This window comes from Nicotiana tabacum, chromosome 2 (genome assembly GCF_000715075.1).
Source record: "Nicotiana tabacum cultivar K326 chromosome 2, ASM71507v2, whole genome shotgun sequence".
Lineage (NCBI taxonomy): Eukaryota > Viridiplantae > Streptophyta > Magnoliopsida > Solanales > Solanaceae > Nicotiana > Nicotiana tabacum.
The window spans coordinates 110,948,297-110,976,195 of record NC_134081.1 but is presented as its reverse complement, the minus strand read 5'-3'; the positions used below and the strand labels follow the sequence as shown (position 1 = coordinate 110,976,195).

The 27,899-nt window shown below is 39.5% G+C and overlaps 1 long non-coding RNA gene across 1 annotated transcript; it reads left to right on the top strand.

The window, feature by feature from the left end:
- On the top strand, positions 1-27,229 carry LOC142168715 (uncharacterized). Its single transcript, XR_012698619.1, has 4 exons — positions 1-183; positions 293-366; positions 25,543-25,600; positions 27,159-27,229. It is a non-coding gene; the product is annotated as an uncharacterized LOC142168715 (long non-coding RNA).
- The last annotated feature ends 670 nt before the right edge of the window (positions 27,230-27,899 follow it).

The window sequence follows — 27,899 nt, the reverse complement described above, 5'->3', positions numbered from 1 at the left end:
AGTCCTAGCCTTAGAAGCACCTCAGGACCCATCCCCTCTCTTCTCTCAATCTAAAATCAATTTTGGCTCAAAATCTCAAATTGGGTTTCGCCAAAATTTCTCAAGTCCGCTCCCTCCACCCCAAGACTCAAAAGGAACTATGTATGAAGAGTATTGGAGATTTAGAAGAAAAAACTTTTGGGGGTAAAAATTTTGCTTCCCTCCTCCCAATTCTAAAAAAATATAGTTTTCCTTCCTTAGTTAGAATTCTACAAAAAAATCTAATTTTTTGCATTCCACTGTGCTATAATAGATACTTGGAGACAAAAATCGCTGAGGCTTTTGCTGCTGCTGAGATTCACAAGGCTTGTTTTCTACAAATTCAAGGTACCCAACTTAGTTAACAGATATCTTTCTTTTTCTTAGTTGTTCGGATTTGGGTTAACAGATTTCTTTCTTTTTCTTAATTGTTCGGATTTGGATTAACAATTTTCTCTTTTAGGTATTGATTGGTAGATTGATTTAGATATTTTTGGTGTGTTTCTGGGTGTTTGTTGTTTAGTACATTTATAAAGTTGGATATAAGATTTTCATTATTTAGTGGTAGATTATGCTTAGAGTTCAATTAGATTATTGGTTTCTTGGTGATTAAAGGGTTGATTATTGTATAGTAACTAATTGTTTATTCTTTTTGTTGTCTGCTTTGGTTGAAAAAATTGGATCTTGCATTTTTGTTTTTGTGTGTGAGAGAAAGTTTGGTGTTAATCTTTGTGAGGAGTACCTCATTTTGCTGTTTTTAATAAATATATTAATATTAATTTTTATCAAGTAAAAGTTTATGATGTCTACACAATTGTGTTAGTATATAAAAAATATCTTTTAGTTATTGATTATTAGATTGGTTTTGATTTGGTTTTGGTTTTTGGGGTAATTATAGTTTAATCCATTCCTAAAGATTTCATTATTTAGTGATAGATTGTGCTTAGAGTTTAATTGGATTCTGGTATCTTGACTATCGGATACTTTGTTCATTTTGCTGAGTTTGTGGGTTGATTCCCTATTCGATAATAGTACTAATTTGTTATTCATTATAGTTATGTCTTGCATTAAGCTGAGGGTCTGTCGAAAACAGTCTCCCGACCTTTTAGGTAGGGGTAAGATGTAACGATCCGATCGGGCATTTTGAGCTCTAGCGCGTCATCCGGCGGTTTGAGGCCATGGGCAGCTTCATTTCAAGTATTATGACCAGTACGCGTGGTCGAAATTGAATGTCGGGGAGATCGGAGTTGGTATTGAAAAGAAAATTCTCATTTCGAAAGTCTTAAGTTGGAAGAATCGACTAAGATTGGATTTTTGAGTAAACGACCTCGGAATCATGATTTGAAGGTTCTAACAGGTTCGTATGATGATTTAGGACTTGGACGTATGTCCAGATCGGGTATTGGGTGACCCGGGAGCGTTTCAGCGCCTATTGTGGAAAATAGAATTTTTAGAAGGATTTCAAAATTTTGGGAAGTGCATTTAAATGTTATTGAGGTCCGTTTGGGATTACGAGTCTCAAAATAGCTCTGTATGGTGATTCTAGTATTGGGAGCGTGTCCGGAAGTGAATTTGGAGGTCCGTAGGTCATTCTTGAGTCATTCGGCGAAAGTTAGAAATTTGAAGGTTTTTGAGAAGTTTGACCGGGAGTGGACTTTTGATATCAGGGTCGGATTCTGATTTTCGGAGGTTGGAATAGGTCCGTAATGTCAAATGTGACTTGTGTGCAAATTTTGAGGTCAATCAGACGTGATTTGATAGGTTTTGGCATCGAATATAAAAGTTTAAATTCTAAAGTTCATTAAGCTTAGAAAGGGGTGCGATTCATGAATTCGACGTTGTTTGATGTGATTTGAAGGCTCCACTAAGTTCGTAATGTGTTTTGAGACGTGTTGGTATAATTAGTTAAGGTCTCGACGGCCCCTGGTGGATTCTGGATGGTTGACGAATCGAATTTAGAATTTGAAGAAGAGTTGAGGCAGCTAATATCTGGTGTACCCGCACCTGCGAGGTTTTGACCGCAGATGCAGAGGGCGCAGAAGTGACATTAGAGTCGCGGAAGCGGGGCAGGCTGGCCAAGTGAAGGACCGCAGGTTCGGAGCTTTTGGCCGCATCTGCGCAAGCACAGAAACGGATAGTACCTTGCATAAGTAGAAGCAGGCGCAGAAGCGGAAGGTTTCTCGCACCTGCGAAGCCGCAAGTGTGGCTACTTGACCGCAGGTGCGAAGGAAGGGGCAGGGCAGTGTGTTCTTTAAAACGAGGGATTGGCTCATTTTCACCTCATTTCCTCCATGAGAGCCGGTCTTGGAGCGAGTTTGGAGCTCATTCTTCGTCATCAATGTCAAGGTAAGTGATTTCCACTTCCTTTAAACTAAATACATGATCATATATGGATTTGAACATGGAAATTAGTAGAAATTGTGGGGTTTTGATAGAAAACTTAGAATTTGGTATTTCTGGATTTTGACCACGATTTTGGGCGTGGAATTTGGAAGAAATTACATATTTGAGTTTGTGGTGCCATGGGGTAAAGTTTATCTTCAAAATTTCGGAATCCGGGCACATGGGCCCGAGGGTGAATTTTATCGACTTTTCGATCAGGGTTAGAAATTATTATAAATTGGATTATAATGAGTATTAGAGTATATCCTTATGGGTTTGTATATTTATTGACTAGTTTTGGAGCGTTGGGCATAGGTTTGAGTCGTCGGAAGTGCTTGGGAACCGGTTAAGGAGTTGCGGGGCGAGGTAAGTCTCTTTTATAACCTTGTATGAGGGAATTTACCCCATAGGTAAAATAATTCAATATGTGCTTCTATTTGTGGGGGCTACGTACGTACGAGTTGACGAGAGTCCGTGCGTAGCTACTATTATGCTTATGTCCGGGTAGTCTAGGACCTAAATCACGTTATTCATGCGATGTTTGCATCCTACTTGTTAATTTAACCGTTTAAAAGAGATTGGAACTTGATAAAGGAATTTCAAAAGGGTTAGACTTCACCTACTTGGATTTTGGACGGGTCACTTGACCGTTAATGAGAATTGATATTTCTTTAAACATCAAACCTAAATAAATCCTTGATTTGGTTGTCTGAATATGTTTATCTTTTGTGGAACGAGCCGAAAGCCTCGGCAGATTAAATAGATGCATCTATGGTTCGCGTCGTTCGACCCTCCGGCAATGCACAATTTAATATTATGTTGGATCGGACCGTACGACCTCGGCATGATTTGCGCATGACTTAATTGATTGTTTTGGAATTATTGATAATTGATATGGCCTCATTGGATGGAGATATAAATCATTAAAAGAAGAAAATAAATTTAGAAATTCCCTATTAACAAGAGAATTATTTACTTGCTTCATGTTATTGAGTTTACCGTTGCCTTATAAAATCCATAATTTATTATAAAAACAAACAAACAAACAACAACCCAGTAAAATCCTACTAATGGGGTCTGGGGAGGGTAGTGTGTACGCAGACCTTACCCCTACCCTGAAGGAGTAGAGAGGTTGTTTCCGAAAGACCCTCGGCTTAAAAAAAAAGGACAAAAGGGCAAAAAAGAGACAATATTAGTATCACAACAACAATCATAGGATAAATAGAAACACCATGAAATCCAGAAGAAGGATGCAAAGCAAAGGGAGACAATATTAGTAAATATTAGTATCACCACAACAATCATAAGAACAATAGGTACACCATGAAATCTAGAAGAAAGATGCAAAGAAAAAGCGATAGCTAGTAAATAGGACATGCACTGAAAAGTGAAATAGTAAGCCACAATATTGCCACTAGCTATCTCACACAAAAACCCTACATGGCTAGTCCCACAATGGTACGAAGTAAGGCACGACTCAACTATCTCCTAACCTACAACCCTAATACTCGACCTCCACATCTTCCTATCTAGTGTCATGTCCTCGGAAATCTGGAGTTTCGCCATATCCTGCATGATCACCTCTCCCCAATACTTCTTAGGTCGCCCTCTACCTCTTCTCGTGCCCTCCACAACCAGCTGCTCACACCTCCGTACCGGAGCATCTAGGCTTCTCCTCTGAACATGTCCGAACCATCTAAGCCTCGCTTCCCGCATCTTGTCATCAATGGGAGCCACATGCACCTTCTCCCGAATATCATCATTCCTAATCTTATCTATCCTAGTGTGCCCGCACATCCACCGCAACATCCTCATTTTTGCTACTTTCATCTTCTGGATATGTGAGTTCTTAACGGGCCAACACTCAGCCCCATACATCATGGCCGGTCTAACCACCGCTTTATAAAACTTACCTTTGAGTATCGGTGGCACTCTCTTGTCACACAGGACTCCAGATGCTAACCTCCACTTCATCCATCCTACCCCAATACGGTGTGTGACATCCTCGTCGATCTCCCCTCCCCCCTGGATAACCGAACCAAGGTACTTGAAGCTGCCTCTTCTCGGGATGACCTGCGAATCAAGCCTCACATCCACGCCCACTTCCCCTGGCTCAGTGCTGAACTTACACTCCGGGTATTCCATCTTCGTCCTGCTCAGCTTGAAACCCTTAGACTCAAGAGCCTGTCTCCAAACCTCCAGCCTCTCGTTAACACCGGCTCTCGACTCATCAATCAGAACTATGTCATCGGCGAATAGCATGCACCATGGCACATCCCCTTGAATATGGTGTGTTAACGCGTCCATCACCAGGGCGAATAAGAACGGACTGAGCGCAGAACCTTGGTGTAACCCCATTACAACCGGAAAATGCTCAGAGTTGCCTCCTACTGTCCTAACCCGAGTCTTAGCCCCATCATACATGTCCTTAATCGCCATAATGTAAGGAACCGACACACTTTTTGCTTCCAGGCATCTCCAGAGAATTTCTCTAGGAACCTTGTCATACACTTTCTCTAGGTCAATAAATACCATGTGCAGATCCTTCTTCCTCTCTCTGTATAGTTCCACTAACCTTCTAACAAGGTGTATAGCTTCTGTAGTCGAACGACCCGGCATGAACCCGAACTGATTGTCGGATACAAACACTGTCATCCTCACCCTCGCTTCAACCACCCTCTCCCACACTTTCATGGTATGACTCAGTAATTTGATACCCCTATAATTGTTATAACTCTAGATATCACCTTTTTTCTTATACAATGGAACCGCCGTACTCTACCTCCACTCATCCGGCATCCTCTTCCCCTTAAAAATAATATTAAACAACCTAGTCAACCATTCCAAACAACATAATTTATATATTATCGGTATATTATTATTGGACCACTAATAAGTGTCAGAGTCGACCTCTCGTCACTACTTCTTAGAGGTTAGACTGGATACTTACTGGGTACACGTTGATTTACGTACCTATACTACACTTGCAGCACATTTTTGTGCATGTGCATATATGTCTAGCAGCCTTGCGGGTGCAGAGGTATGGTTAATGCGGAGACTTAGGTAAGCTGCATTTTCATCTACGATCCGCAGCCAGCAGAGTCCCCTTCAGAGTTACATTTGTATTTTCCTGTCTAATTTGTATTCTGGACAGGTGTTGTATTTTATTTCATCTTCCTAGTTGATGCTCATGCTCTTGTGACGTCGGGTTCTGGGATGATTATGTGATGTTCAGTATTGAAATTGGAAAAAATTGTTATCTACTCTGTAAATTCATCTTTTACTAGTTGAAGTAAATTTATGATTTCAAAAATATTAGAATGAGAATTTAATTAATTATTTAGTGTTGGCTTGCCTGACAATGGTTTCTGGCGCCATCAAGACCTTTAACTGATTTTGGATCGTGACAACATGGTATCAGAGCACTAGGTTCACTTAGGTCTCACGAGTCATATGCGAGTCTAGTATAGTCTTGCGGATCAGTACGAAGACGTCTGTACTTATGTTCAATAGGCTACAGGGCTGTTAGGAGCACTTCCCTTCTTGATTCCTCATCGTGCGATTTGATTCCTTTGAGGCTTATGCCTTCATTTCTTTCCCATTCAATCTTATGCGACGTGAAGCGCTAGTTATAAATCGGGAATTGAGGAATTGTAATGGTAGTTGATTGGGCGGGATGTTTCTCCTTGCGTAGTTGATTAGGCTATTGTCGTCGCCTTGTGGAAGGATATTCTGTCATTTCAGCTCAGTAGCTGTACTTCTGAGAGCTTTGAGGCTATGCACAGGTTGCTATGATGCTCATGAGTTGTTATCGCACATTATTAATGTGATGGTAGGATTCTTGCCTATGTCTCGGGGCAGTGAATGACTTGAAAGGAGGTTTACTCAGTGCATGATTCAAAGATTTGGTATTTTACTTCCGACGGAGGAAAGGCAATCGAACTAAGAATGTTCAGACTTGGGTTAATGGAGTAGCGGGACTCGATATTTTCGAGCGTGGTGGAATCTCCGCATGTGATGTGGCGTTATCGTCCTTGATTGGTTATAATATGTTAAGTTCACCGGTGTTATGGTTTCCTTCAATTTTCATCGGGGCAAAGTATTATAAATGATGCCGGAAAATCGGTTGTCAGAGGTCGCAGTGTGCAGTGGTTCAGGATCGAATTGGCATTCCTGTATTGATGGCTTGAGAAAGATGATTTCCGAAAAGGTTTAAAGTTGGTAGCGATCTATCAGTTCAAGTGCTATAGATGTAGATTTGCAATAACTGCGCAGCAAAGGATGAGGAAGGACACGTGGGAGGTGCCTTGCGGTGGATAAAATTATAGAAGGCCAAGTGTGAGAAACAGGAGTCTGGTAGTTACTTAAAGGAGTAAGTTTGACCAAAGTGGGAGAGTGGCAGAGTAGCATGTGGGTTCTGTGATAGGATAGCTACACGCCTTGAGGAAAGTTTAGAGTGATTTGGGAATTATGGTGGACGGTGATTGGGTCTACAGACTTAGTTTGAAATATTGGCTATTATACGTCGGGAGATTTGGATACAACATAAAGGAGTTGCTTGATATGAAGAAGGATACACCATGACTTCGGATTGGAATGTATTGTCGTACCTTTAGTTGACGTCCATGAGGAGTGAACGGACTGGTGCAATTGGTGAATGAGCTCGGACTCAGGATGATCTACTGATTTTGTAGTAATTATACCCAGTGCAGCAACGTTGGAATATGTCAGCATGTAATTTTCACAGGTGGGTTACCTCCTGTGAGCAGGTTAGCGGTCGCGTGGTGTTGACGAAGCTTCTACGAAGAATTCTACTGGCTACCCAGTAAGAGATTGAATATGTAAATGTGGCTAGTGGTTCGGTGTCACGACCCAAAATCTAACCAGTCGTGATGACACCTAACCCCAACCCGCTAGGTAAGCCAATTACCAACTATCCAATTTCAATAAAATTAATAAGGCAATTAATTAAAAGAAAGTATCTAAAACCAATACATTTCCCCAAAAACTGGTAGTACAAATCATGAGCTTCTAAGAATAGAGTTTACAAAGCACAAATAAAATAAATACATAGTCTGTTTGAATAGTACATAAATAGAGTTTTTATAAATCTAAGGCTACCATGAACAAGAGGCAGCTACAACAGGAATGCAGGTACATCTTCAAATCCGGCAACCATCGAGCACAACAACAACAGCATCCAACATCTGCACGCAATGTGCAGAAGTATAGTATCAGTACAACCTACCCCATATACTGAGTAAGTAACAAACCTAACCTTAGGTTGAAAGTAGTGACGAGCTTTTACCAAGGTCGGGTCCAAAACCAATAGTCCACAACAGTCCATAACAACCTAAAGCAAAAAATACAAGAAGTAACTCAGAGATAAAATGCTCATCTCATTCATGATTCTAAAAATAGTTCTTCCTTTCAAGTACATCAGTGAAAACCCAAATCGTTTACCGAAGTCGCCAAAAATATGAATAAGTTTGAAAACAATAGTTTTTCCCAAAAATCCTTTCAATAATAAATGTGATGTTTCATTTTCTTTCCAGATAATCCGTGTAAAACAAATGCATCACTATGCCCATTTGTCAACATGTGTGAGAAATCATAAATGATGTGATATTGTACAGCATGAGAAAAATACATCTCTATGCCTGCATGCCATGTGTGCATGGTCAATGCGATGCAACTCAGTGATAAAATTATATGCATACTCTCAGAGTATCATTTCACTCAGTCCTCCCAGTCACTCAGTCCTCACAGTCACTCAATCCTCCCAAATCACTCGGCACTTGCACTCAGTAGGTACCTGCGCTCACTAGGGGTGTGTACAGACTCCGGAGGGGCTCCTTCAATCCAAGCGCTATAATCTGCATGGATAACTCACGTGCTATAATAATATCTGGATCCGCACAGATAACATACATGTTGTATGGATAACTCATGTGTTGCACGTGTAGACTCCGGAGGGAAAATTCCATCCCAAGCGCTATAATAAGCCAATCATAGCATGAATCAAATAAACATGTTGCGGCGTGCAGTCCGATCCCATAAATATCCTCACAATCAGTCCCTCAGCCTCACTCAGTCATCAACATCTCTAGTCTCTCGGGCTCACAAGACACATGATCATCAGCCCAAACAATGATGATACAATGTATCAATAAATAGCAACAGAGACTGAGAGATGATATGAAATGAACGAACATGACTGCGTATGAAATTTCATTTTAAATAATTAATTTAACAGCAATATGACCTCTGTGTGTCTCAATAATACTGGCACATAGCCTCGGCATGATTTTTAACATGATTCTCAGCTCAATTTCTTTAACATATAAAACTACATAGAAAATGCCAAGATTATTTGACTACAAAATTTCACAGAACCAATTAGGTCATAATTTCTATAGTGCACGCCCACACGCCCGTCACCTCCAAACAATTCACATAATACGTATATTCAGGGTTCATACCCTCAGCTCCAAGACTAGAAGAGTTACTTACCTCGAACAAGACGAATCCAAATTCCGAGCAAGATCAAAATGCTTCAGAAATTCCATTCTTCGCGTATCAACTCCTGAACGGCTCGAATCTACCATAATAAATTTGATTCAGTCCACACAAATTATAGAAATTTATTCCATATCAAAATACTAATTTTTCCACAAAAATCTGAAATTACACTCAAAAATTATTTGTGGGACCCACGCCTCGGAACCCGACAAAAGTTACAAAATACGAACGCCCATTCAACCACGAGTCCAACAATATAAATTTTACTCAAATCCGACATCAATTCGACCCTCAATTCTTCAAATTAAACCAAGAGGGTTTTTACAATTTTCCAAGTTAATTTACCAATTAAATGTTAAAAATAACCATGGATTTTGGGTAATTAGACCAATATTGAGTTAAGAACACTTACCCCGTTGTTTTTTCTGAAAGTCTCTAAAAAATCGCCTCTTCCCGAGCTCCAATCTGTCAAAAATAGAAAATAGGTCTAAGTCCCATTTTTAGAACTTAAACTCTCTGCCCAGTCATTTGCTCTACGCGATCGCGAACATTCCCACGCGATCGCAAATAACAGTTTTCCACAGCTCAGATTTAACCCTACGCGATCGCGGACTTTCCCACATGATCGCAATGCACAACATCATAGACCTACGTGTTCGCGAACTCGGCCATGGGATCGCGAAGCACAAAACGCATGACTTCTACCTCCACTCCACTTACTCTACGCGAACGCGACCTTCTTCAAGCTTTCGCGAGTCACAAAAATCTCAAAGCTACGCGATCGCATCCCGCTTCATGCGATTGCGAAGCATAAAACTCAGCAGCCCTCAATTAACATTACGCGATCGCGTATATCTCCACGCGATCGCGAAGCACAAAACCTCTACTGACCAACTAATCCTACGCGATCGCGTATAAGGAAATCAGATACAGATATCAGAAAATTCCAGTAGCTGTTTAAGTTCAAATTTTGATCCGTTAACCATTCGAAACTCACCCGAGCCCCTCGGGACCTCCACCAAATATACCAACAAGTCCTAAAACATCATACGAATTTAGTCGAGTCTTCAAATCACATCCAACAACCCTAAAAACACGAATCATATCCTAATTCAAGCCTAATGAACTTTGAAATTTCAAGTTTTCACAAACAATGCCGAAACCTATCAAATAACGTCTGATTGACCTCAAATTTTGCAAACAAGTCATAAATGACATAACGGACCTATTAAAATTTTCAGAATCGGATTTTGACCCCGATATCAAAATGTCAACTCCCGGATCAAACTTTCCAAAAATTCAACCTTCGTCATTTCAAGCCTAATTCTACTACGGACCTCCAAATAATTTTTCCGACATGCTCCTAAGTCCAAAATCACCATACGGAGCTATTGGAATCATCAGAATTTAATTCCGAGGTCGTTTACACATAAGTGAATATCCGGTCAACTTTTCCAACTTAAGTTTTTTTTTTCAATTATGAGATTAAGTGTCTCATTTCACTCCGAAATCCTTCTAAACCCGAACCAACTAACCCAATAAGTTATAAATCAACTCTAAGGCATAAATTGATTATTAAATGGGGGAACGGGGTTGTGATACTCAAAATGACCGGTCTGGTCGTTACATTCTCCCTCACTTAAACATACGTTCGTCCTCGAACGTGCCAAGAGTTGTTCGTAACCTTCAAATCTCTATTCCACCTTACCACGCACATACCCGGGGGTGATCCCACGTCACCCTATTCCATATATGCCTAACAACACAATACAACTAAAAATCCTTAACTTAACCTTAGCCCAAAAACCTTGGAATTCAATTCCCAACCTTCAGAATTTCTTTTCAAGACTCGAATCTCACATCTACATATTGTATAAGCCTGAACAAGCTGTATCCAGCCATAACCATAATCCCAGATATAATCGCATAACATACTACACAACTCACATACTCGTAACACCATTTCTGATCACAGTAGCTACTCAAAACCAACCAAGTACTAGTATAAAACCTCATATCAAGCCAAACCTCGTTCCAAAAACCTTCGTACACTGCTGATAATAAAAGAAACATGTAGAAATCTCATGACCCCTCATCAGAGCAACAAGTCATAGAGCACTCTCGCCCCAACCAGAACCATAATCACTTTCTAAGCCGACTTTCAATATTATCCTCCCAAATATACTGTAATCAAACCTGATAGTAACCATTTTAGGTCCAATGACATTATATTATTAAACACAACTATCCCATAGACACGCCATATCAATATAACTCAAGCCACAACTACGCAATCTGTGTACCCAAATATGGGAGATGCCTCAAGGAAGAGAACCATATTGCAAGTTCAACAAGCACCACTACAACCGCAATGTTACAACCAACTCCTCAAATTTTTTGAAGATGATAACCGTAGGTGCATATGCACATTATCGAGGAAGGAAATTAATATATCAGATAAATTATTATAGAAATAGAATTCCCACACATGGCATGGCACGGCACGGACAACTCACGTACCAATAATATGAATCGCCCGGCATAGTCACAGGACTCCAATCCCAGTATATCATACAGGAGCAATTAAACAAGTATAGTTGTATATGTTAATGAAATAAGATTCTCATGCTCCTGGACTGGTAGAAATGGCACGCCATAGTGTAAGCACGTGCAAAGTCTGCTATCACACTTCAAATCCGCAAATTATTTTTTTTAGAGCAGAATTAGTAACTACCCCGTATTGTCATGACCCAAAATCTCACCCGTCGTGATGGCGCCTATCTCAATACTAGGCAAGCCGATAATCTCAATAAACCAAAACTTCTCTTTAAGGTTGAAAATATAATATTTAAATACAATACAAACACTCCCCAAAACCTAGTGTCACTGAGTACATGAGCATCTAATATGAATACAAGTCTGAAAAATATAGTCTATAATAGTCTGAGACCAAATACGGTAAACAAAGAGATAGAGAAGGAGAGACAAGGTCTGCGGAACACGGCAGCTACCTCAAAATCTCCTGAAAATCAACTGTGCGAAAGGATCAACACCCGCTATGTCCGGGAATACCTCAATTTGCACACGAAGTGCAGGGTATAGTATGAGTACAACCAACTCAGCAAGTAACAATAATAAATAGGGAACTGAAGATAGTAACGAGCTATACAATTATGGTTCATTTCGAGTAATTCCAGCAAAGAATAGACATGCTATCAAATCTGGCAGTTTAATGTCAAATCAATTTTTATACAATTTCTGTTCATGTAATCCATATATCAATAATCTTTCAGAGATTTCACAATAATGACAGATAGCAACTAAGTGCAACAACAAATGGAAATCAAGTACAACCTTTTAGGACAACAATCACTCCCTGGGCTCCCAGCCTTCATCACTCTCTCAATGGGTACCCGCGCTCACTGGGGTGTACAGACTCCGGAGGGGCTACTACAGCCCAAGCGCTATAATTTGCACGAACAACTCACGTGCTGCACGGACAACTCACGTGCCGTAATATAAATATCTGGATCCGCACGGCCAACTCACGTGCTATAGTATAATATAAGGATCCACACGGCCAACTCACGTGCTGCACGGCCAACTCATGTGCTATAGTATAATATAAGGATTCGTACGGCCAACTCACATGCTATAGTATAATATAAGGATCTGCATGGCAAACTCACGTGCTGCACGGACAACTCACGTGCTATAGTATCAATATCTCACAATCAAGCCCTCGGCCTCACTCAGTCATTAATCTCTCTAGTCTTTCGGGCTCTCAATAATCATGAAATAAGCCCATGTGCGTCACCTCCAAAATAATCGCATGATACCAAAATCCGGGGTTTCATACCCTCAGGACCAGATTTAAAACTGTTACTTACTTCAAGCCGTGAAATTCTTATTCTGCAATGTCCTTTCCTCGTGAATTGGTCTCCAAACACCTTGAATCTGGTCATAAATAATTCGTTTCAGTCAATAAAATTCATTGGAATTAATTCCATAAGAAAATAATGATGTTCCATAAGAATCCGAAAATTAGCTCAAAAATTTTCCGTGGGGCCCACGTTTCGGAACTCGACAAAAGTTACAAAATCCAGAAACCCATTCAATCACGAGTCTGACTATACCAATTTTACCAAAATCCGACCCCAACTCGACCCTCAAATCTTCGATTTAAACCAAGAGGGTTTTCAAATTTTTCCAACACAATTCACCAATTAAATGATAAAAATAACCATGGATTCGGGTAATTTAACCAATATTGAGTTAAGAACACTTACCCCGTTGTTTCCTCTGAAAATCACCCAAAAATCGCCTCAATCCGAGCTCCAAATCGTCAAAAACTAAAAATTGGACGAAGTCCCATTTTCAGAACTTAAACTCTCTGCCCATAAATTTGCTATATGCGATTGCGAAGAACAATTTTCCATCGCCTAAGTTTTACTCTACGCGATCGCGGACTTTCCCACGCGATCGCGATGCACAACATCACAGACATACGCGATCGTGGACTAGTCCACGCGATCGCAAAGCACAAAACATGTGACTTATACTCCTCTCCACTTACTCTACGCGAACGCGGCTTTCATCACGCGTTCGCGAGTCACAAAATTCCAGAGCTACGCGATCGCATCCTGTTTCACGCGATCGCGAAGCAAAAAATGCCATTGCCTTACATTAACCCTACGCGATCATAGATATCCCTACGCGATCACATAAAACAAAAACCCCCACTGACAAAATAAGCCTACGCGATCGCAAACGCATTCACGCGATCGCGTAGAAGGAAAACATTATCAGATATCAGAAAATTCCAGCAGCTATTCAATTCCAAATTTTTGATCTGTTAACCATCCAAAACTCACCCCGAGCCCCTCGGGACCTCGACCAAATATACCCACAACTTCTAAAACATCATACGGACTTAGTCAAACTCTCAAATCACCTCAAACAACGCTAAAATCATGAATTACACCCCAATTCAAGCCTATTGAACTTTGAAATTTCTAATTTCTACAAATGACTCAGGAACCTATCAAATCACGCCCGATTGACCTCAAATTTTGCACACAAGTCATAAATTACATAACAAAAGTATTCCAATTTTTAAAATCGGATTCCGACCCCGATATCAAAAGTCAACCCCCCGGTCAAACTTCTCAAAAATTAAACTTTCGGCACTTCAAGCCTAATTCCTCTACGGACTTCCAAATAATATTACGGACACGCTACTAAGCCCAAAATCACCATACGAAGCTATTGGAATCATAAAAATACAAATCCGAGGTCGTTTACCCAAAGGTCCATATTCGGTCCACTTTTCTAACTTAAATTTTCAATTATGAGACCAAGTGTCTCATTTCACTCTGAGTTCCTTCCGGACCTGAACCAACTAACCCGATAAGTCATAAATCAATTGCAAGACATAAATTTAGCAGTAAATGGGGGAACGGGGTTATAATATTCAAAATGACCGGCCGGGTCGTTACACGTATATTTAGGGAATTATCTTCTTTGTAACCTCAAGTATAGCCCAAATAGTTCTCAACAAAGGTACGAATACGGGAAACATTATAAATTTACGCTTAACAGTTAACTCTAGGCATATCATAGCCTAAGCATTCTTTTCGAGTATAAATACCTGCACCAATGCCCGCACATTGGCTCAAACCTCACATATATGTGCATTTATAGCGCGTAGATATCACAAATAATTAACGTAACTAGTGCCTCCACTGAGTTAAAATAAAATACTCACCTCAAATAGGTCGCAACCCGAAACAATATACTTCTGAGAACTCTGAGTCTCCAAATTCATCGAACACATGAATAACCGTAACTGATCCCAACTCCATTACTAGAATGACTAACACATTCTTCTTGCATGATCATCCCACAAGGAAATCTTCATAATCCTTCCGTGCCACATAACAATAATTTGAATATCAGCAGTCTATTAACCATGTGAGTACCGCAATACTAATTATATATTTGTAAGTCAAAATACAATGTGCCTTCTGAAATCCGCACCCTTCTCATACAACACCAAGTAGTAATAGTATTCATCTAGTTATTTGGAACCGCCCATGTTGTCCAACATTCGTTACCTTCTCTTCAAGACTGAACTGCCACCTTGTACATGTAAATCTAACTTTCGCACAACACATAACATCTATCTTGCCATCATGTGAAAAGCACAAGAATCTCATTATCAACTCTGGGTCACCAGCAATTTACATACCAGTTAGTTAGAAACCTTCATCTTGTTTCCTTCCCAGGAGAAAATCATAATACACAACACGTTTCCCACACCAGTAGAAAATATATAGTTTAAACCATGGTAGAAACCATCAAGAACACTTTGAAATCCATCTGCACATAACCAAGCTATTAGAATTAAATTCCTCTAACTCGACCAAACCACGTAGGTCACCAAACCCAAGAATATTGCCACCAAAACATCTGTAGAGTCTCACCACATCATAATTACCCCTATAAATACCACAAACAAAACACCCACTCTGAAAATACCTTATTTGAGTCTAAGTCCGTTTCATTGACCTTCCTGATACCGAAATATAAAATCCATAATGATATACAAAAATGCCACAAGCCTCGACACCATCCAACTTAAATCTCAGATTTTATTGCCATAACCAATTCCACATTACACCGCCCAAATGGGCCAAAAGACATGTGCCCCATTAGCACAACAACTCTCAAAGAAGTAACTCTACTTTAATACCACTTATCAAATTCATACTCCGTGTGCACTACATCATTTACAAATAACAACTCACTCGTCCCACAATTTTTACATACTCATAAGTGCAATATAACCCGTATCCAGGAATTTCCTTATTTGAGTCATCCTCGATATCAGCTTCTGCAAGTCATAACTAACCCACCAGTATGCCTCATCCCAAAATTAAACCTTTACATATAACCATGAAATTGAATTATCAATAGTAGCCTCCCCCACTTGGCTCAAAGCCATAGATTAAAACATCCCATAACTCACAATACCAATACTTTATTACTGCCATAATGCCACAGTCAGTTCAATGAAACTTCTTCTCAAACTCATACAACGCCAACCATAAAAATACCCCAAATCATCCGCTAAGCTCGCAATCATTCTCTTGACACTCAATTCAACTTTCTCAGCCAGATTCAAATTTAAATCTCCACACATACACCCTACTGGCAGAAAAGAAACTCTCCACTCACATATAAGGAACATACCTATGTAGATTACTCCGCAGGGGATAACCCACCTGCTTAGCCTCAAATTGGTATCTTGTTATACCCTTTCGCAGTTACAATTACTACGCAATCACTTAATTTTTCCAAGTCCAAACTTATTAACAAGACATGAGAATTTAGTTTGTCCCAAAATTTAACAACATGAAAGATCCTCCAAAACATTCATACTCGAGACTGTACGTCACATCAAATCGAAAATCAAGCACCCAATGGCCTTTCCTTTACATTTCAAGGAAACAGTTCTCGTCATGTTCAAATTGTCTTAACACATCCCGCGGTCACATCATACCCATCACACAGTCATTCCACCGCTCATCGAGCCACAAATTCTACTCATAGGGTCATTACCGGACATATGAGTCCAATTGTACAAGCTGCAACTAAAGCTACCAAGCTTAAGCTGCGGTCTAAACCTGGCCTCAAGTCCTCCAGACTGGCCCATCACCAAAACACAGAATACACATCTCGAACCTCATTTATAGAATCACAAATCGGCGATGCACAGCTGATATCGAGCACTTATGTGCGCATACAAATACATGGAAGAAATTCAAAGAGTTATGTCTCAAGCTGAATCAATCCCGCACGATAAGGAAATAAAGATGGGAAGTATATATCCTAAATGCCCTGTAGCCTCTCGAAGATAGTTATGGACGTCATCATACCAATCCGCAAGACTCTACTACACACTTGCTCATGACTTGTACAACCTATGAACCTAGAGCTCTGATACCACCTTGTCACGACCCAAAATCCAACCAGTCATGATGGCACCTAACCCCGACCCGCTAGGTAAGCCAATTACCAACTATCTGATTCCAATAAAATTAATAAGGCAATTAATTAAAAGAAAGTATCTAAAACCAATACATTTCCCCAAGAACTGGTAGTACAAATCATGAGCTTCTAAGAATAGAATTTACAAAGCAGAAATAAAATAAATACATAGTTTGTTTGAATAGTACATAAACAGAGTTTTTATATATCTAAGGCTACCATGAACAAGAGGCAGCTATAACAGGAACGCAAGTACATCTTCAAATCCGGCAACCATCGAGCACAGCAATAATAGCAGCCAACATCTGCACGCAATGTGCAGAAGTGTAGTATCAGTACAACCGACCCCATGTATTGAGTAAGTAACAAACCTAACCTTAGGTTGAAACTAGTGACGAGTTTTTACCAAGGTCGGGTCCAAAACCAATAGTCCATAACAGCCTAAATCAAATAATACAAGAAGTAACTCAGAGATAAAATTCTCAGCTCGTTCATGATTCTAAAAATAGTTCTTCCTTTCAAGTACATCAATGAAAACCCAAATCGTTTACCGAAGTCGCCAAAAATATGAATAAGTTTGAAAACAATAGTTTTTAAAAAAATTCTTTCAATAATAAAGGAGATGTTTCATTTTCTTTCCAGATAACCCGTGTAAAACAAATGCATCACTATGCCCATCTAGCAACATGTGTGAGAAATCATAAATGATGTGATATGTTACAGCATGAGAAAAATACATCTCTATGCATGTATGTCATGTGTGCATCTCAATGCGATGCAGCTCAGTGATAAAATCATATGAATACTCTCAGAATATCATTTCACTCAGTCCTCCCAGTCACTCAGTCCTCACAGTCACTCAAGCCCCACAATCACTCAATCCTCCCAAATCACTCGGCACTCGCACTCGGCACTCACACTCAGTAGGTACCTGTGCTCACTAGGGGTGTGTACAAACTCCTGAGAGGCTCCTTCAACCCAAGCACTATAATCTGCACGGACAACTCACGTGCTGCACGGACAACTCACGTGCTATATTAATATCTGGATCCGCACGGACAACTCACGTGCTATACTAATATCTGGATCCGCACGGATAACTCACGTGCTGCACGGACAACTAATGTGCTATAATAAGCCAATCTGACATGTTGCGGCGTGCAACCCGATCCCATAATTATCCTCACAATCAGATCGTTAGCCTCACTCAGTCATCAATCTCTCCAGTCTCTCGTGCTCACAATGTCATGAAAATCAGCCCAAAAATGATGATATGATGTATCAATAAATAGCAACAGATACTACGAGATGTTATGAAATGAATGAACATGACTGCGTATGAAATTTCATTTTAAACAATTAATTTAACAACAATATGACCTATGTGGTCTCAATAATACTGGCACATAATCTCAGCATGATTTTTAACATGATTCTCAGCTCAATTTCTTTAACACATAAAACTACATAGAAAATGCCAAAATTATTTGACTACAAAATTTCACAAAACCAATAACATCACAATTTCTATAGTGCACGCCCACACGCCTATCACCTAGCATGTGCGTCACCTCCAAACAATTCACATAATACGTATATTCAGGGTTCATACCCTCAACACCAAGATTAGAAGAGTTACTTACCTAGAACAAGACGAATCCAAATTCCAAGCAAGATCAAAATACTCCAGAAATTCCATTATGAACGTATAAACTCCTAAACTGATCGAATCTAGCCACAATAAATTTGATTCAGTCCATACAAATTATAGAAATTTATTCCATATCAAAATACTAATTTTTCCACAAATATCTTAAATTACACTCAAAAATTACCTGTGGGGCCCACATATCAGAACCCGACAAAAGTTACAAAATACGAACGCACATTCAACCACGAGTCCAACCATATAAATTTTACTCAAATCCGACATCAATTCGACCCTCAAATCTTCAAATTAAACCAAGAGGGTTTTCACAATTTTCCAACTTAATTCACCAATTAATTGTTAAAAACAACAATGGAATCGAGTAATATGATCAATATTGAGTTAAGAACACTTATCCCGTTGTTTTCTCTGAAAATCTCCCAAAACTCGCCTCTTCCCGAGCTCCAATCCGTCAAAAATGAAAAATGGGACGAAGTCCCATTTTCAGAACTTAAACTCTCTGCCCAGTCATATGCTCTACGTGATCGCGAACATTCCCACGCGATCGTGAAGAACAGTTTTCCACAGCCCAAATTTTACCCTGTGCGATCGCGGACTTTCCCACGCGATCACGATGCACAACATCACAGACCTACGCGATTGCGTATTCAGCCATGCGATCGCAAAGCATAAAACATGTGACTTCTACCTCCGCTCCACTTACTCTACGAGAACGCGACCTTCTTCACGCGTTCGCGAGTCACAAAAATCTCAAAGCTACACGATCGCATCTCGCTTCACGTGATCGCGAAGCACAAAACTCAGCAGCCCTTAATTAATATTACGCGATCGCGAAGCACAAAACCTCTACTGACCAACTAATCCTACGCGATCGTAGACGCATTCACGCGATCGCGTATAAGGAAATCAGATACAGATATCAGAAAATTCCAGCAGCTGTTGAAGTTTAAATTTTGATCCGTTAACCATCCGAAACTCATCCGAGCCCCTCGGGACCTTCACAAAATATACCAACAGGTCCTAAAATATCATACGAACTTAGTCGAGTCTTCAAATCACATCCAACAATACTAAAAACACGAATCATACCCCAATTCAAGCCTAATGAACTTTGAAATTTCAAGTTTCCACAAACAACGTCGAAACCTATCAAATAACGTCCGATTGACCTCAAATTTTGCACACAAATCATAAATGACATAACAGACCTATTAAAATTTTCAGAATCGGATTTCGACCTCGATATCAAAAAGTCAACTCCCCGGTCAAACTTTCTAAAAATTCAACTTTTGCCATTTCAAATCTAATTCTACTACGGACCTCCAAATAGTTTGCCCGACACACTCCTAAGTCCAAAATCACTATACGGGGCTATTGAAATTATCAGAATTCAAGTCCGGGGTCGTTTATATATAAGTGAATATCCGGTCAACTTTTCCAACTTAAGTTGTTTTTTCCAATTATGAGACTAAGTGTCTCATTTCACTCCAAAATCCTTTCGAACCCGAACCAACTAACCCGATAAGTCATAAATCAACTGTAAAGTATAAATTGAGCAGTAAATGGGGGAACGAGGCTGTGATACTCAAAACGATCGGTTGGGTCATTACATTCGGAGTGTTCATTAAAGGTTAATGGAAGGATTTCGAGGAATTTGGCGAGTTGATTGTTCTAGATCATGTCGATGAAGGAAGAATCTTGGTGGGTTCCAGGTTTATGCAATAGTAGCTTCAAGCTAAGTGGGAGAGTCCCACCGCCTATAGTTGGATTGCATGGTCGTCTATTTGTAAGATTTCTGGTTATCGGCATATTGATGGGTTATTACGACTAAGGAAAGAGAATATCAGTGGTAGTTTGAGCAAGAGATTTGAGGAATGTGTGCTATAGTTGGCCTTATCGATTCATGCTCAAGCTTTGGGAAGACTCAGGATTTATGCTTCGTGTAGAGACGAGTTACAAGGGAGATGATTCGGCCAGGTGCTTCTTTGATAGGGTGCTCATGTGTTAGCAAAGCCTTGGGGTTGATTATATTCGGGACCAAGTCAGAGTGGATGACTCTCAATAACGGTCCTAGTAGATTCAAAAGTTAAGGTGTGGTGCCTAAGGATTTCGAGTCCATAGTATGGTTGAATATCGGGCTTTTGCAGCGGATTATGATAAAGGATCTTGGAGTGTTCCGTGTTATCTTTGGTCTACTGGGAATCATGAGAGGAAGGGGAGCATGTAACTTTGGATTTATAGAAGAATCATCAGAATGGGTGTATCAGTTGAAGACGCGATTATGCGCACAAGGAGGGTATGAAATGGTTCGTGGGTTTTGAGACAATGTGGTCTTGTGAAATAGGATCACTCATAACGAGTGCGGATTGAGTTCGCCATGTTTTGAATGGAGCTATTATTATTCCTAAGGAAAGTCTAGGGTAAATTAGAAAGATTTAGGTCGATTAGCAATGGTTGAATCGGCATAATGATGTCAATGATCAGCTCTTTCAGTGTGTTGGGTTATTCATGTGATTTGTGACAGTACGTGCAAGGTTTGACGGTCGCCGTAACTGATTTTATTTGGAGGCTTTCGAGTATTATGGCATGTTATGTGCATATGGATCCCGAAAGAGTTATGGTGGTTTAGACCACTACTTGAGTTTGGTATTTTCTGTGGATATGAGGATTCAGTCGCGTGTTGCGATAGTTCTCTTGGAATGAGTTAAGTAAAAGGTTTTTATGTGATGAAGTGTTTACCCTATTAGTAGTTCGGAAGTTAAGATGAAATTCTTGTACTCTTGTGCATTGGCGTGATTAAGTGCAGTGATCGGCATGGGATTCGGAAGTTGATAATCAAGGTTGCAGTTTGGTGTCGACAAGAATGTCAAAATCTCGGATGAGCGGGAAAGGATTCAGATGGTTAGAGTAAGCTGGTATTGCCTTTAGCGTCACCTGAGATCGGTGTCTTGTGTAAGAGGCTTTGAGTAGTGATTTTGGATTTTTGATTTGCTTTACAGCATTTGTGCGGCCGGTGGTATGGATGTGCAGACTTGCTATCTGGTGCGGAAGGTCGTGGGAGCACGTCCTACAAGAAGATTGTATAAGTGTGACATGTAGTCACTTGATTGATCGAAGAATGGAACCAAGTATGGAGAATGTAGTACTATTGTTCATGTGAGAATTTATGCCTGGAGGGCGCTCGGTTCATTTGGTTGTGGACTATGGAGGTTTGTTCCGGATATGATGGTTGTTCTTGTGTGTTATGGGGAATAGGGTTATTATGAACCCTTGAAAGGTTATCAGACTAGTACGGTGCGATCTGAATCGTCTTAAGGTCAGTGGGTGGATCTAGATATGAATGTGGGATCTATGTCGGGCCGGAGGTGTTCATTTCAACATCGTGCTCCTTGTGGAGGAGTATTTGGACGTTGGATGTTAATTCATCACCGGCTACTTCATGTAATACTATATTGTGCTATGTGAGTAGTGAAACGGCTTGTTAATTTCATATGTATTGAGGTTCGGAACAGGCGATGGTGTTGTGTGAGCAGGATGGCTCTCGAGATGCAGATCATATATCGCACCTTAGTTGTGCTTGAGTTTTGTAGCGCATGGCGCTATCTGTCTCCCCAGGGATGGTATTATGCACTTGGCGTGCTTGTGTCCAATATACTGGTATATTGTTTAGATCGGGTTGCACGCCGCAACAGTGTGATGTTGAGTACAGTCCCCTATAGCTATTTTTGTGTGTTTTGTTTTCCATTTTCTGAGGAAGGTTCATGACACATTTTTGGTTGTCTAAATTAGTTACGCGGGTTTAGTAATCCTTTCTAGAGTTCATTTTCCTTAGGTATCACGTTCGGGTTTGTAGCTTATTGGCACCCTGTGCATCAGATGAGACTTTTAGAAGTATCTAAGATGGCTTATTGCCTGAACAACTTATACTGGTGAGACGAGATCATTGGACGTGGGATCAGTGCAATCAAATTTATATGAGGCACATTAAAGAGAAAAAATCGTTATTTGGTTCATAATGAGGTGATGGTTCTTGTAAAGAGGAGAGACTCGGTGATTTGTTGACTTGGCAATTGGTTATGAATTTTTACACACCTCTTCCGTCGTGGCGACATCGCAAGAGTTGGAACAGGACTTATATATGTTTTGAGGTGCGTTGTGGGCATCAGACTCGTGGGATTTCGCTTATTGTTATCATAGGACGTTATTATGGTCATGTGAATTATACGGTGCATGGTGTGAATTCAGTAAGGGTATACAATCATATTTGGTACAGTTTGTAATGATTGATACGGTGTTCGTATGCTGGAAACAGGCCTAGTAGAGAATTTCAGATGTTAGAATTTGGCTCTAAAGCTAACTTGACTGAATAAAAGGGAGAATCTTTAGATTGCTCGAGCTAATGTGCTCAACTGGATTGTGGTAGCACGGGTAGGTGCACGAGGTGTTGACCAGTGATTTCGGTTAACTCCAGAGCAGTTCTTAGCACGTTCGAGGACGAACGTATGTTTCAGTGGGAGAGAATGTAACGACTCGTTCGGTCGTTTTGAGCTCTAGAGCATCGTCTGGTGGTTTGAGGCCATGAGCAGCTTCATTTCAAGTATTATGACTGGTACGCATGGTCGGAATTGAATGTCGGGGAGATCAAAGTTGGTATTGGAAAGAAAATCCTCATTTTGAAAGCCTTAAGTTGGAAGAATTGACTAAGATTGAATTTTTGAGTAAACGACCTCGAAAACGGGATTTAAAGGTCCCAACAGGTTCGTATGATGATTTAGGACTTGGGCGTATGTTCAGATCGGGTTTTGGGTAACCCAGGAGCGTTTCAGCGCCTATTGTGGAAAATAGAATTTTTAGAATGATTTCATAAATTTGGGTTGAAGTACATTTTAATGTTATCAAGGTCCGTTTGGGATTCCGAATCTGAAAATAGCTCTGTATGGTTATTCTAGTATTGGAAGCGCGTCCGGAAGTGGATTTAGAGGTCCGTAGGTCATTCGGTGGAAGTTAGAAATTTGAAGCTTTTTGAGAAGTTTGACCAGAAGTGAACTTTTGATATCAGGGTCGGATTCTAATTTTTGGAGGTTGGAATAGGTCTGTAATGTCAAATGTGACTTGTGTGCAAAATTTGAGGTCAATCAGACGTAATTTGATAGGTTTCGACATCGAATGTAGAAGATTGAAATTCTAAAGTTCATTAAGCTTGGAATGGGGTGTGATTCATGAATTCGACATTTTTTTATGTGATTTGAAGGCTAGACTAAGTTCGTAATGTGTTTTGGGACGTGTTGGTATAATTGGTTAAGGTCCCAAGGGCCCCAGGTGGATTCCGGGTGGTTAACGGATCGAATTTAGAATTTGAAGAAGAGTTGAGGCAACTGATATCTGGTGTACCCGCACCTGCGACGTTTTGACCGCAGGTGTGGAGGGCGCAAAAGCGACATTAGAGTCGCAGAAGCGGGGCAGGCTGGCCAACAGAAATAGATAGTACCTCGCACAAGTGGAAGCAGGCGTAGAAGCGGAAGGTTTCTCGCACTTGCGAAGCCGTAGGTATGGCTACTTGACCGCAGGTGCAAAGGACGGGGCTGGGCAGTGTGTTCTTTAAAACGAGAGCTTGGCTCATTTTAACCTCATTCCTCCATGAGAGCCGGTCTTGGAGCGAGTTTGGAGCTCATTCTTCGTCATCAATATCAAGGTAAGTGATTTCCACTTCTTTTAAACTAAATACATGATCATACATGGATTTGAACATGAAAATTAGTAGAAATTGTGGGGTTTTGGTAGAAAACCTAGAATTTGATATTTTTGGATTTTGACCACGATTTTGGGCGTGGAATTTGGAATAAATTACATATTTGAGTTCGTGGTGCCATGGGGTAAAGTTTATCTTCAAAAATTTGGAATTCGGGCACGTGGGCCCGAGGGTGATTTTTATCAACTTTTCGATCGGGGTTAGAAATTATTATAAATTGGATTATAATGAGTATTAGAGTATATCCTTATGGGTTTGTATATTTATTGGCTAGTTTTGTAGCGTTGGGCATCGGTTTGAGTCGCCGGAAGGGCTTGGGAACCGGTTAAGGAGCTGCGGAGCAAGGTAAGTCTCTTTTCTAACCTTGTAAGAGGGAATTTACCCCATAGGTCAAATAATTCAATATGTGCTTCTATTTGTGGGGGCTATGTACGTACGAGGTGACGAGAGTCCGTGCGTAGCTACTATTATGCTTATGTCCGGGTAGTCTAGCACCCAAATCACGTTATTCATGCGATGCTTGCATCCTACTTGTTAATTTAACCGTTTAAAACATATTGGAACTTGATAAAGGAATTTCAAAAGGGTTATACTTCACCTACTTGGGTTTTGGACGGGTCACTTGACCGTTAATAAGAATTGATATTTCTTTAAACATCAAACCTAAATAAATCCTTGATTTGGTTGTCCGAATGTGTTTATCTTTTGTGGAACGGGCCGAACGCCTCGGCAGATTAAATTGATGCATCTATGGTTCGCGCCGTTCGACCCTCCGGCAGTGCACAGTTTAATATTATATTGGATCGGGCCGTACGACCTCGACATGATTTGCGCATGACTTAATTGATTGTTTTGGAATTATTGATAATTGATATGGCCTCATTGGCCGGAGATATAAATCGTTAAAAGATGAAAATAAATTTGGAAATCCCTTATTAACAAGAGAATTATTTACCTGCTTCATGTTATTGAGTTTACCGTTGCCTTATAAAATCCATAATTTATTATATTATCAGTATATTATTATTGGACTACTAGTAAGTGTCAGAGTCGACCTCTCGCCACTACTTCTTCGAGGTTAGATTGGATACTTATTTGGTACACGTTGATTTACGTACTCATACTACACTTGCTGCACATTTTTGTGCAGGTGCATATATGTCTAGCAGCCTTGCATTCGCAGAGGTGTGGTCAATGCGGAGACTTAGGTGAGCTGCATTTCCATCTACGATCCGCAGCCATCAGAGTCCCCTTCAGAATTACTTATGTATTTTTCTGTCTAATTTGTATTCTGGACAGGTGTTGTATTTTATTTCATCTTCCTAGTTGATGCTCATGCACTTGTGACGCCGGGTTCTGGGATGATTATGGGATGTTCAGTATTGAAATTGAAAAACATTGTTATCTACTCTGTAAATTCATCCTTTACTAGTTAAATTGAAGTAAATTTACGATTTTAAAAATATTAAAATGAGAATTTAATTAACTATTTAGTGTTGGCTTGCCTGACAATGGTGTCCGGCACCATCACGATCTTTAACGAATTTTGGGTCATGACATAAGATTTTCGTACACACTACCCTCCCCATACCCCACTAGTAAGATTATACTGGGTTTGTTGTTCTTAGTTGTTCAGATTTTATTTTTGAAGATTGTTAATCTTTTTAACATGATAAAAGAAGAGAGTCGACTAGGTTATTTGACCAACATAGAAATAGTAGATCAATTTATATATAAAAGAACAAATAAATAATAAACGAGCACAATGGACATAGATTTTGTTTGGGGGATGAGACAGAGTTTTACAAAGTGATGGATGGAAGAAAGTTCATTTTTTTGGGGCATTTCTTTAATTTGTTTTGCTTTTTCCATATCTCAAATATGAGATTTTTGTGTTCTAAAAATACTTACTAGGTTTCTTCTTTCCTAATTTTTAGGCTCTTTAAGTTTGCTTGCAAAGTATGTTTGTATTACTTAAGCTTTATGTATAGAAATAATGGTATTATTTAAAAAGATTGGATTAGTATGATCTCATTTACTAGTTCAATCTAAAATAGATCTAAATCAAGTTCAATCAAACATCAATTTGATACTTATTTTTTAAAAGTTATATTTACTCAAGATGTCAATTATGGTATTCTATAGTTTGATTATGCTTAGTCATGATAAAATATTAAATATTGTGGCGATAGAGTGAACTAGTTTGTAAGATTTACTTGAAAAAAATAAAGAAACTAGATATGTTTTTTTCCATGCTCTGAATTAATACATTTGTATAGTCATTAGTAAAGTGTATAAATTATAATATATATTCGTATTCTGCGATATACTCTTTCTAGTTTCTATCTATAAGTATTCTTTTTTAGTTGATTTTTTTGCTATATATATAGGTTATTCTTAATGGATAAGAGTTGGATAAACATATTGCATAGGAATAATCCTCTATATGAGAATGGAGCCAAAGAGTTTCTTCATTTTGCCTCATTAGATAGGCCTAATGCATTTGAAATCTTGTGTCCATGTCGGAAGTGTCGTAATATGAAATTTATCCCGAAAGAGTTGATTGTTGAACATATTGTGGTTGATGGATTTCTACCTAGTTACGTTAATTGGATTATTCATGGTGAAACATCATCTTCATCAATATCTGTGGATAGATTAGATAGAGGTGATGAGATACAAGGCTTAGCAAATATTTATTGTAATTAAGATAATCTTGTAATTTAGTTTTCTTTTAATTGTAGTAATCTTCCTCTTTTGTGATAGATTTCTGATAACTCAATGGACGATCACCAACAATCACTATCACCTGTTTCACTTGTTCATTCAAATATGGTGAGTTTGTAAACTCATTTTAACTATATCGTTTTCTGCATACATTCGAAGAGTATAGTTTTAACTATGTCAATTTTTACTTTAGTTACGTAAAGCTTCAAAATCGCATTTTAAAATATAGAGACTATTTTACAGTAAAAAAGATTATGAGTATGTCCTCTCAAGGGAGATCATAGGGGCATATGTTTCTTGTCAGCAATTGTTGCCCTCTTTCTTTGAAGAGTCAAGGGTGTCACAAGCCACTGAATCTTAGGAGCTTTGCTCGTCTTTTTCCCGTTTTTGTTAGTGAAATTTCGGCGGTAGGTGTTGACATACTTCTTGATATCATATTCCTTGGAAAGGTTGAAGAGCTCTCTCATCTTTGAGGCATGTTCTTATGAAAAAGCATCACAACTCTTCAGGTTTTTCTGCAGCTTACACTTAAGGATAGAGTTTCATTTTTTAAACTTGTGTTTGACGATAATGGTGGCATTCTTGTTGCAGCTGTGAAGAAGTTAGCTTCTTTTTCCTTTTTGTTAATTGATAAGATTCCCATCAAGCATGATTTTACCCTCCTACATAAGGTATTTAGCATCTTGTAGAACCTGAAAGAAAGTGTAAGTTGAAGACTCTTGCCTAGATGAGGGAAATAAAGAGCTATGATTGAAACGCCATCATATTAGGAAAAAAAAA